The sequence below is a fragment of the Globicephala melas genome, chromosome 10 (assembly GCF_963455315.2).
Source record: "Globicephala melas chromosome 10, mGloMel1.2, whole genome shotgun sequence".
Taxonomy (NCBI): Eukaryota; Metazoa; Chordata; class Mammalia; order Artiodactyla; family Delphinidae; genus Globicephala; species Globicephala melas.
The window spans coordinates 99,436,152-99,448,586 of NC_083323.1; the positions used below are offsets into that span (position 1 = coordinate 99,436,152).

The following is a 12,435-nucleotide window of genomic DNA, read 5'->3' on the forward strand; positions in this document are numbered from 1 at the left end:
GGATTAAACTCCAGACTGTGTCACTTTGGCAAATGGCTTAGTTCTTCCAGACTCAGTTCCACGGTTGCTGAAAGATGGGTGGGGAAGGGGGGAGTGGTGAGTGCCATGCCCACCTCACTGCGTGAAGATAAAGTGGGTGAACGGGCACATTAAGTCACCATAGCAAACACAGACGTTATTACAGAAATTCAGAAGGGGGGGGTGTCGTCTGGAGCACCGCCCCAGGAAGGCTTCGTGAGGCGGGCTAGAGGGGTAGAGGCTGGGAGGGGAGGAAGGCTTCGGAAGCGTCGAGAGGAGGGGTGGCTGGTGTGAGCAGAGGCAGGAGTGTGGAGGGACTCTCCCTCCCTGCCCATCGTGGGCATGCACGGGGCATCTCCACTCCGCTGCCCTCTAGGCTCTGGGCGTGGGTGGCAGGAAACAGGGAGAGGAATGCAAAGCGTGTCTCAAACTCCAATCCCATTGACAGAAGCTCCAAGGGACTGGAGTGGGAGGCTGCGGAGGTGTTTAACCTTTAAAAGAAAAAGCCAACAGTTGGTGATTTTGAGAGACGATTACTAGGACCTCGACTTCTCTCTGCTGTCTCGCAACGCTGACCACTGACGGCTACTCCGTACTAACTCTGGACACACGGACGTGGGGAAGACTCAGATCGCTGCTCAAACACCTCACAGCCAAATGGTTCTAATCACTTTACTATATTACTTAATCCTCCCACTACTCCCTGAATAGAAACTACTATTATCAACCCCCGTTTACAGATGGGGCATCTGAAACACAGAGAGGTCAAGTATCTTGCCCAAGTTTGCACAGCCAGTAAGAGCAGAGCTGGGATTTGAACCCAGAGAGCACAGCTCCAGGGCTTCATTCTTTTATTCTTTTTTTTTTTTTTGCCGTACGCGGGCCTCTCACTGCTGTGACCTCTCCCGTTGCGGAGCACAGGCTCCGGACACGCAGGCTCAGCGGCCATGGCTCACGGGCCCAGCTGCTCCGCGGCATGTGGGATCTTCCCGGACCGGGGCACGAACCCGTGTCCCCTGCATCGGCAGGCGGACTCCCAACCACTGTGCCACCAGGGATCCAGGGCTTCATTCTTAACCACCACGCTCCACCTCCCCTCCTGTCGGACCCAGGAATCAGACAAGTTCACAGCCAACATAATGCTCTATAAAGGTAGCAGGAGAGAAATACAGTAGCATCCACAGAGAGCTCGGCCCAGTGCTCTGTGCACAGGGAATATGTGTGTATGCTGGCAGAAGCGGCCAGGCCCTGGGAGTCGAACAGAACTAGGCTGGAATCTACCATCGCAAACTTGCGACACAACTTCAACATTCTTAAATTCCTTGAGCTTCACTTTCCCCAGGTGTGTATTGGAGATGTACCTGGTACCTTTCGGGGTATGGCGTCTGGCAGGGAGAAGGGGCTCAATAAATCATCTCTGTGCGAGAAGGGTCCTGGTTTCGCTGGCTTGCTGCTGTAGCCCGCCCCTGGAGCAGGAATAAAGGAGGAGGTGGCATTGGAGCTGCACCTTGAAGGGCATGTGAAGTCCACCAGGTGGCAGCAAGAGAGAGTGAGAGGGGAGGCCCGCCCAGTCTTGTGGCCCCTGCGGAGCAGCTCTGGAGGGGCTTCAGATGAACCCCGTCTAGGAGATGAAACAGCATATTCTGAGCAAGAGGACCACACAAGGCTTCCAGACGCCCATGATCATGGGGAAGCAGGACATTTACCTGCAAACCCCGCCTCCCTCCAGTCCAACAGTATGTTAGAATCACCGGGCCCACTTCAGAAAAATGTTGAGGTTTGAGCCCCACCCGGGAGAGTCTAACTTGCTTGGCCTGGGGGAGAGTCCAGGCACCGGTGTTTCTAAAAAGCTCCCCAGGGTGATTCTAACAGGCAGTCAAGCCTGCGAACCTCTGATCAGCAAACGGGAGGATACCTGCTGGGCCAGGGTAAAGCACGTTGAACGATCTGCCAATATTCAACCCTGTTGTATTGAACCAAATACCGCAGGTCTGCAGAAGAGTGAGCCATGAGACCGGTGTCACAGGGCAGCAGGGCAGAGTGGGAAGGGCTCCTGGACTGCGTTTGTGGAGAAGGTGGAGCTTGGAGGACAACTGGAATCTGGACAACCCCCTTACAGGCTACGTGTCCGAAGGATGGAAGATTGACCCACCAGATAACATGATTTCACCAGCCTAACGCCAAAACGCACACACAGGGTGCAGGCCATTGGGCACAGGTCAGTATCCAGGTGGGGAGAGAGCTAGAAGGGGCCTCCACAGTCTGATGGCTGACAGCTGGCGGAAGGCAGCATCTCCTCCTCTTCTGCTCCCTCCATCATGCCCAGGTCTCTCCTTTGACCTCTGTCCTCTCCACACCCCTTCCCCCCAACAGGTACTGGCACATCTCAGCTGGTGGAAGGTGTGAGGCTGGAGGCCTCCATCTCATGCCCAACCCACTTCCCAGTGATTTCGCCAGGAGCTGGCCCTGCCCAAACCCGCTGCCTCATTACCGGGAGAAGACGGTCAAGTTGGCCTTGCTGCCCAGGGCGCCTCTGAGTCAGGACCTGGTGAGGAGTCACCAGACCCTGCTAGTGGACCGGGTGGTCTTGCCCCTCCATTATCTCTCCAGGGCCCATCCTGGCAAAACCTTAGCGAGAAGGAGAAAACCTGGACACATCTAGAAGAGTCTCCAGATGGGTGGAGACTGCAGTGGGCATACAGACCCCCAAGCCCTTGTGTTCTCAACCAATGTACCTTCAGCAAGAAGGCTTGGGTGGCTGAAGGGTGCAGGCTTCTGCAGAACCGAGCCCCTGCACCATCCTCCCAACTTCATCTGTACCCTAGGCTCCTGAAGATTCTACTGAAATTCTAATTTGTTCTGTCACCCTCAGAGGACCCCTCGCGGCAGGTAGGAGCACGGGTGTGGTGGGGAGAGCAGAGGGGGATCCAGTTCCTGCAGACTGCCGAGGAGTGGGGAGGGAGAAGGGGTGTGTGTGTGTGTGTGTGTGTGCGCGTACGTGAGAAGGTGTGGAGGGGGAGAGGCGCTGTAAGACATGTGGCTCTCGTAACCCATTTGGAATAAGACTGGGATTGGTCAGGATACAGAAATCTTCTCCCTGGACAACTTGACGCCTGGACAAATCTCAGAAGCAAGTCTGCTGGGCTGCAGGTCCCACACAGGGTTTGGGGGAGCAGAGGTCAGGCCAAAGCTGTGCTGGAGGATGGAGAGTCAGGTCTGAGGAAGGCTAACCAGGCTTCGGTGGAGGGACAGGAGCAAAGTGGGGACTCAAGGTAATGGTGGGAGCAGTCACCCCAGAGCATCATCTTGGGCCTGGGCCCGTGCTGCTGACCCCTCGTGCCACAGCTTTTGCACTGGGGGGTAGCGGCAGAGACACGTGGCCTCAAGTGGAGGCAGGTAAAGCGCGTGGGTCCGCAGGGTGCTGGCCGGCTGGGGCAGAGAGTGGAGGGGGAGGGGCAGCGGGGAGTGGCCAGAGAGGGAGAAGCTGCAGGTGGGGCCCACCTCACCTCCCCTGGCCCCTGGCCCACGCCATGTCGGTGACCTTCCCCATCGGGGCTGCTCTTGGCTTCTGCTCACTGCCCTCTTTGCCCACTTTCCTCAAGCTGTCAGCACCTGGGAATCAAACACCACTGGGGTTCCAGCCCTGGCATAACCACTAACCAGCTGTGTGCCCTTTGGGAGGGTCCTTTTTCCCCTCAAGCTCTCAGCTTCCTCCTCTGCACAGCGGGAGCCACTAGGGCGAAAATAAATGGAATAAATAAAAGAAACAAGTGACGCACCTGCAAAGTGCCTGGCACAGCGTTGGCCCTCCGTACCTGCAGCTGTCAATCATTACCTGTAGAATAAAAGTAATAAGTGGGTGGGACACGATTCAGCCTTATGGAGGAGTGAAGCACTGACACACGCAAAAATGTGGAAGAACCTCGAAAACATGAGTGGACGACTCCAGACACAAAAGGGTGCATATCGTACGATTGCATTTCCAGGAAGAGTCCAGAGGAGGCGAATCCCTAGAGACAGAAGGTGAATCGGTGGTGGCCAGGTGCTGGGGAGGGGGATGGGGGCTGAGTGCTTCATGGGTACAGGGTTTTCTCTTGGGGCGGATGAAAATATTTTGGAACTAGATAGAAGTGCTGCTTGCACAACATCATGAGTGAACAAGATGCCACTGGATTGTACAATTTAACATGGTAAATGCTGGACTTCCCTGGCGGTCCAGCGGTTAAGACGCCATGCTTCCAATGCAGAGGACGCGGGTTCGATCCCTGGTCAGGCAACTAAGATCCCACGTGCCACAGGGCAACTAAGCCCATGGGCCACAACTAGAGAGAAGCCTGTGCACTGCAACAAAGGACCCCACGTTGCCACAACTAAGACCCAATGTAGCCAAACATAAATGAATAAATATTTTTAAAAGGTAAAAAGATGGTAAATGTTATGTGAATTTCATCTCGATTAAAAATAATTATATAGGACTTCCCTGGTGGCGCAGTGGTTGAGAGTCCGCCTGCCGATGCAGGGGACACGGGTTCGTGCCCCGGTCCGGGAAGATCCCACATGCCACGGAGCGGCTGGGCCCGTGAGCCATGGCCGCTGAGCCTGCGCGTCCGGAGCCTGTGCTCCGCAACGGGAGAGGCCACAGCAGTGAGAGGCCTGCGTACCGCAAAAGAAAAAAAAAAAAAAAAAAATATATATATATATATATATATATATATAGGGTATGTGTAGAGAATTTCCAAAATTCCTTCTAGTTCCAAATCTACAATTCCACCATGGTGCTTCTCCTGGCCGCCTCTCCCTGTGGTGGGGTGGCCCAAAGCCAAGGGAGGAAGGAGAGTTTCCGGAGCTCTCTAGGGGAGGGTGGGGCTCGGGGAACGGGCGTTCTCCCCGCTCTGGATCGGGAGTGACGGTGGAAAGGACGAGGTCCCTTGACTCTGATCCTGGCATGTCAGAGCGGGGAAGGCCTCTGGGAAACAAGCGTTTGCATGGTAAACCGAGGCCCAAGGCCGAGGCGATTTGCTCCGGGCCACAAAGCCGGGTTGTCCTTGCCCTCCTGGTACAGCCAGGGCTCCAGGGCCTGTGCTGTCATCCTGCTTCTCAGCCTACTTGCCCATCATGCCTGGGTTTCGTCACCTCCAGCAAGAGAAGCCCAGGGCACACTTAGAGGGTTAATAGGAAGTTCTGGGGAGTGAGACAGAGGAGAAAGCCTCCCACTCTCCAGCCTGGAGCTGGGAGGGAGGGTAGAGGGGTGAGCTGTGCTTCCACAGACGCCCGCCTTGCAGACCCAGACCCCCTCCCCAGGCTGCCGGCCTCACGAGGGACTTCCACCCCCGCCTCCACCCTCGGCTCTGCTCTCTGGGTGGCGGCCTCCTTCCTGCTGGCAGCACTGCCAGGGGCTCCCTTGTCCATCACCAGCCAGAGATGCAGAAGCAGGATTCCTGGAATTCCTGAACTCCACCAGGCCATGGAGCTCTGGGGACAACGGCCTCCGTAGATCCTCCTGGGCCTGGGGACTCTTCAAGGCAACCCTCAGCCCAGCCTGCCCGCAGCCATGGGTATCACCCCTCCCCCACGCTCCCCCATCTGCTCAGTATGGAGTCCTCGGAAGCCTCTGCGGGGGTCTGGGGGACCCCTGCAGCCTGGGCCCACCTTCAGGACCTACTCTCTCACTGCAGCTTTCTCAAGCAGATCTGAGAGGGAAGCAGGGCTGGAGCTCGCTTGCCCCATACCTCGCACCCCTCCCCAGGGCACCCCGTGCTCTGCTGAACGATGCCAGCTTCAGGACGCGAATTGATCCCAGCACAGAGGTTTCAGAGCCGCTTCTGGGTCCTCCCCTCCCCTCCGCAGCCTGCCTCTCCCTCAGCCGGGCTCCAGCAGAGTGGGCAACCGAGACCAGGTCAGGTTGCTGAGCCACTAGGGCCTCAGGAAGGGCTGGGGCCCATAAGGCTGGAAGCTGGGGGGCTGGGGGCCCCTGGGGGAGATGCAGAGCCAGCCAGTCTCCATCTCACCTGCCCGACTGCAAGGCTGTCCCATCTAATTGCCCTGCCTCAGAAAGCCCTGCCACTGGGGACTTCCCTGGTGGTCCAGCAGTTAAGACTCTGTGCTCCCAATGCAGGGGAGCCGGGTCTGATCCCTGGTGGGAGAACTAGATCCCGCGTGCTGCAACTAAAGGCCCGCATGCCGCAACTAAAGACCCGGCACAGCCAAATAAATAGGAAGGAAGGAAGGAAGGAAGGAAGGAAGGAAGGAAGGAAGGAAGGAAGGAAGGAAGGAAGGAAGGAAAGGGAGGGAGGGAGGAAGGGAGGGAGGGAGGGAGGGAGGAAGGAAGGAAGGAAGGAAGGAAGGAAGGAAGGAAGGAAGGGAGTTCCGCCGCTGCTCCGCGACGACAAGTCAGAGCACGATTCCCTGCCCAGGCCGCCCAGACCCACCTCTGGCCTCCCCGGGACGCACTGGCCTTTTGTTTCCACCCCGCGCTGACCCACCTGCTCAAGCCCTTTGCCTTGTTGCGTCTCTTCCACCGCTGAGCTTCTGCTGGTCGTGCTGTCCCCTGAGCCACGTCACTTACTCTTTTCATTACACAGTATACATAATTGCTGTTTCCGGTTTATCGTTATATTTAGTGGTTCCTGTGGCTCTTCACGGAGTTGCCCATCTCATGTTAGTCTCAAGCCAACACACTGTCTGTGGGTCCCAGGGCAGAACCTCCCAAAGGCCCACCTGGAAGACACAGCTGCTGCATCCTGGCATTGTTCAAATTCCAAGGCAGGGTTTGGATGTGTGGCTTCCCCTAGGCCACCATGGTTTCCACTGGACGGTCACTGAGCACTGACATGAGACAGCATGACAGGCTTCCCGGACAACAGTCAGTGGCTTCTTCAGCAGGAGTATCACTAGAGAGCGGTGCCAGGGGTGCCCAGGGCAGGCCCGGAGCTTAGGCCAGGAGGAAACGGAGGTAAATGGAAGCAGGAAAGAAAGTCGCTAAACACAAGGCGGGGGGAGAGAAATGCTGAGGCCAGAGGGAGGGTGAAGCAGGATCCCCGCTGGCACTCGACGTTCAGGATGTCTGGAAGCAGGTGGGCAGCTTGCCAGATTCCCGAGGATCAAGATTTGGGTGCATGGCCCAGGGGTGGGGGCTGGCAAATGAGTCCCATGGGTACTAGGGAAAGGGGAGGAGTAGAAAGGGATCTGGAGTGACCGCCTATGCTGTCAGCCGGATCCTGGAAAGATCAGGTGGGCGCTCACCAAGCTGGTCTAGTGTCTCAACACCTGAGTCGTTGGTGGTAACAGCGCGTTTCCTCTTGTGTCCTGGAGTCCTGCTGGACAATTCAGCCAACGAACTTTGTGTATAAGAAGAGAGAGAAGGGAGCAAAAACAAGCAAACAAACAAGACCCTGCCCTTATAAAGCCTAAGACCTGGTGGGAAGATGGACAAGTAAACAATTTTAAATAGTGTGAGAAGTAAGGTGAGAGGTGCCTGACCCGGCTGTACTATGAGAGCAGAGGGGAGAGGCAGCTAGGGCAGAGCCTGTGTGTGTGTATGTGTGTGTGCGCGCGTGTGCACACGCTCACGCAAGAACACTCCTGTGTACGTGAATGTCAGCTCCCAGATAACAGCAGGCAGGTACCCGGGACTCACTGTGTGCTGGGCAAGGGGTTGCAAGCTCTGCATGAACCAGCCCGCCTAATCCTCCCAACACGATGAGGCCCCACGTGCTCTCCATTTTAGAGACGAGTCAACTAAGGCCCCCAGAGCTCTTAACCAGTTTGCTGTTGGGCTTCTCATTCATACTTCACAGAGATTCTGCAGATGACACGTTATTTCAGTTTTACAGATGAGAAAGTGGATTCCAAACGATTAAGCACTCCACCCAAAGTCACCCAGCTAGTAAGTGAGCTGGGAAACGTGACCAAGCTTGTCCGAATTCAACATCCTGTGCCTCGTCTGCTTTCATCAATAGCGACAAGTGCTCCTCCACCTTTCTGTGTCTTGGTGTTGTGTTTTGTTCTGTTTTTTGGTCACGCCACGCGGCTTAAGGGATCTCCTTTCCCTGACCAGGGATTGAACCCGGGTTACAGCAGTGAAAGCCCGGAATCCTAACCACTAAGCCACCAGAGAACGCCCTGTGCCTTGGTTTTGCCACCCATGAAATAGGAGCAAAGCATCCTAGTCTCAAATGTAAAAAGTGGTCCTAGCCCAGGGCTTCCCTGGTGGCGCAGTGGTTGAGAGTCCGCCTGCCGATGCAGGGGACACGGGTTCGTGCCCCAGTCCGGGAAGATCCCACGTGCCGCGGAGCGGCTGGGCCCGTGAGCCATGGCCGCTGAGCCTGCGCGTCCGGAGCCTGTGCTCCGCAACGGGAGAGGCCACAACAGTGAGAGGCCCGCGTACCACAAAAAAAAAAAAAAAAAAAGTGGTCCTAGCCTGGCAGTCTTTGGAAGATCTACCTCTTTGGGGTGGAGGTAGGGTGAAAAATTTCAAAACTGGCCCTGGCCTTCTAGGACCCTTGCTGGAGAATTGTGGAAAACAGCTTCATTCCTGTCTTAAGCAGATCTGACAAGGCCAGAGGAGAAAGCCTGAAATAGAGCTGGCTGGCCTCACCCTCCGTGGGATCAAGGGTGCTGCTTGTCTAGCTCTGAATAACCCACTCTATGGGGAATATCCTGGGAATTTCCTTATGTGGTAGGGCTGGATGATTTCACTACATCAGATGAACTCTCCTCTCCGTCCCTAATATCAGTGACGAGAAATGGCACAATTTCACTTTCTTCTTAAAAAGAAAATGTAAAAGATATTTAAAGGCATGGAAGGTTATTACAAGGAAAGTGGGAACCAGTTCATCTCCATCTGTACTGAGGTTTGGACAAGAGGGCAGGGATTTTGAATACAGCGACAGGGGTTTAGATTAGACATAAAGAAGAACTTCCTGATGAGGTGGAGGGATGCTGGAATAGCCTATGCCAGGTTCCAGGGAGCAAGCTGTGAATCTATTTAGACCAGTGCTGTCCAAGAGAAATATAATGGAGCCATGCATGCAAGTTTAAATTTTTTAGTTGCCATATTAAGAAAGTAAAATTAAACAGGTGATGTTAATTTTTATAACACATTTTCCCAAAAAAAAAGAAAAAGGGACTTCCCTGGTGGTCCAGTGGTTAAGAAAGACTCTGTGCCACCAATGCGGGGGGCACGGGTTCGATCCCTGGCCAGGGAGCTAAGATCCTGCATGTCACTGCCACACGGCATGGCCAAAACAAAAAACAAAAACAAAACAAGCAAAGAACCAAACAAAACAAAAAGCACGTTTTACTGAACCCAACAGATCCGAAATACTATCAATATAAATAATGTAATCAACATAAAAATAATTAATGAGATATTTCACGTTGCTTTTGGTATTGTTTTCAAAATCCAGTCCGTATTTTACACCTATAGGACATCTCAGTTCAGACCGGCCACATTTCCACTGCTCAATGACCATGTGTGGCCAGTAGCCATGGCATCAGTCAGCACATCAGGAATCACTGATGACTGACACCCCATGGCAGATATGAGATGTAGTCTGGTTTTACCTCCAGGCAGAAGGTTCTCCAGAAGACCTGAGGGCCTATGAGGGTGAAGGCCAAGATAGCGGTATCTCCTGGAGCCCTCTCAGCCTTCCTCGTTGCTGGAAACACAAAGACCCATCGCCCTCTGCCAGTTCCGAGAACCCACTAGGCAGGGCTCTGGGTTCCCTTTCAGTAGAGGAGCCCCTGACCCCCTGTCAGATGCAGGCTTTGGTGACTTGTTAACGCCAGTGAGTTAACGCTGTCCGGGAGAGCAAGGAAAAGGGTTCCGTCCTGGGTGGGTGAGTAGCTCTGCTCTTTCCACGTCTTGCTGGTGTGAATGACTAGTCATGGGGTGCGGGGGAGCCGGGCCGGACAGGGGGGATGGAGATCTACCCCGTCTGGGGTACAGTGTGGGAACGTCAGCCCAGGCCCAGGCTAGCCCATCTTGCCCCCGTCCGCGGCATCTCCTCCAGGTACCAGCGTGGCCCTCCACCTCACCTTGTTCTCATCCTGCACGATGTCATCTGTCCCCTCCCCCGGCACTGCTCTCCCCTGCTCTGTCCCCCGGCACTCAGCACTACCCAACATCATAAATGGTCTAGAGTCTGCCTTTCTGTTTTGGATGTGAACTCCATGGGGGCAGGGGCTCCGTCCGACTCCCCACTGTACCCCCAGGGCCTCGCTCAGTGCCTGACACACACAGTAGGGGCTCCAAAAATATTTTTTGACTGAGTGAAAGGAAAACTTGTTATAATTCAGAGGAGGACCAAAGCAGTGAGGGAGCCGTATCTCACACTTCCATTTTTTTCTCACAAAATTTCTCACTTTGGATCCATTCTCTTCAACATGGACGTGAACCGCAAGATGAAATAAATGAGAAAAGTTACAGATATTTCCCAAGCGTCTCGGAAAGGAAAACCTCCAGTCCTTCTCGTCCTAAGAATGCAGATGGTTTAATCTTCCTGAATACTGTCCTGGGGAGTTTTCTCCCTACGTTTCACGATTAGAGCTCAGTGTAGTTATTCCTTGTGAACGAATCGGTTTGTTGAACTACACAACGGTTAGGTTAGAAAACGATGAGGGGAAGGAAGAGAGGTGAGTTATTGGCAAAGACACAGACAGTCCAGCCGAGGATATAAATGGGCCACAAAACATTCCCCGGCATTCTGACAAAGAAGAGGTCAGAGCTCTGTATTGCCAGAACGTTCCCCTCGCAAGAGCTCCCTGCAACCTGGGGGAAAGCACAGATTAACAAAGGAAGCAGCCAAGGAACACAAAAAGCAAGAGTCTCCTTACCCCTGAGCGTGTGGGATGATGAGACAGCAAGCGAGACAATATTAGTCTGAGTCACAGACACGGGGACCAGCTGGGCCTCTTCTGCAGCTGCGTTCCAGAGGATGGCATTTCCTGAGCACGGCTGGTTCCCAGGCCTTCTCAAACCCTCTGGAAAAGAGGTGATGCTGTCCCCAAGCTCACCCCATCCAAACCGCAAACACCCAGGTCTCCCTTCTACACCGCAGGAGCACCTGCTCTCCCCTTGGGTGCAGTCCATGTGCTGGGACACCCATCCAGGTGGTCAGCCCGGCCCGAGGCAACGTGGCTAAGGGCCCAAGAGTTGCCTCATTCTTGTTCACCGACAGCGGCACTCCTCCAGAGAGTGCATTAATAAAGGACTCTTGAAGATCTTGAAGACTTTTCAAGCCCAAGGAATGGCTGGCTGAGAATAAGGTTGGAGGAGATGCCTTTGGGCATGGGGCCTGCCTGGCATCCTGGTACGCAGGGCACTGGCTGATCGGTCCACGCACGTGGTTAATCCTACTGAAACAACCAGGGAACCCAGTACATGGCAGTGGGTCCTCTTCGACCTCTATCCCAGGCAAATATGCAGGTAATAGGTGTCAAGGCACAGGGGTGGAAGGCAGCTGGAATATTCCACTGAAACTGACTCTAAAGGAAGCCAGGACCAGGGGGTGCTGAGCTCGGTCAGTGGAATCACACTAGTGTTTGGTTTTCAGTCCACGTTTACCTTCTACATCGTGCTCTCGCTTCGGCATAACGGAGACCGAGCAGGACTCGGGACACAGAACCGGAGGCTTTGATTCCTAGCTCTGCCACCCGATACCTGAATCTGGGGCGAGTTTTCTAAGTCTTGGTGTATTCGCTTCCTGGGGCTGCTGTAAGAAAGCACCGCAACCTTGGCTGCTTAAACAAGACAGATGTGTTGTCTCACAGCTCCAGAAGCTGGAAGCCCAAGATCACGGTGAGGGCCGTGAGGCAGGATCTGTTCCAGGCCTCTCTCCCGGCTGCTGGTGGTTTGCTGGTGACCTCTGACCTTCCTTGTCTTGAGAGGCACGGCCCCATCTTCAGCTTTCATGCTCACGTGCTACTCTTCCTGCGTGCATCTCTCTCTGGGTCCAGATTTCCCCTTTTAATAGGGACACAGTCGTGCTGGAGTAGGGCTACCCTGATGACCTCATCTTAACTTGATTATCTCTGTAAAGACCCCATGTCCAGATAAGGTCACATTCTGAGGTCCTGGTGGGTGGGACGTTAACATATGAATTTGGGGGGAACACAACTGAACCCCTACCACTTAGCTAGTTTCCTCTTCTGTAAATGGGGATCATAATACAGTTGCAGTGGTTGTAAAATGCCTCAAGAAGGCATGGGGTCCGCAGGAGGCCAGTGGATGTCTGCCTTGTCTGACTGAATGTGCAGGGGCCTCCGAGCCTCCTGGATCAGACCACGCCCCGGGGAGCAGGGCCCAGGTCAGGACTCACCCTGTGAGTGTCCAACACATGTCAGCAGAACCGTGGCCAGTGCTCGCTGATGACGGTGAAGACGAAAGGCCGGAGTGGAAAATCTGATGGCAGACAC

At 54.6% G+C, this 12,435-nt stretch overlaps 1 long non-coding RNA gene across 1 annotated transcript; it reads right to left on the reverse strand.

Moving 5' to 3' along the window:
• Window positions 1-42: 42 nt before the first annotated feature.
• On the reverse strand, window positions 43-7,613 carry LOC132597971 (uncharacterized). The gene is made up of 4 exons (XR_009565522.1): window positions 6,501-7,613; window positions 3,798-3,853; window positions 1,380-1,484; window positions 43-509 (listed from the first exon to the last, which is right to left on the reverse strand). It is a non-coding gene; the product is annotated as an uncharacterized lncRNA (long non-coding RNA).
• Between the last annotated feature and the right edge of the window lie 4,822 nt (window positions 7,614-12,435).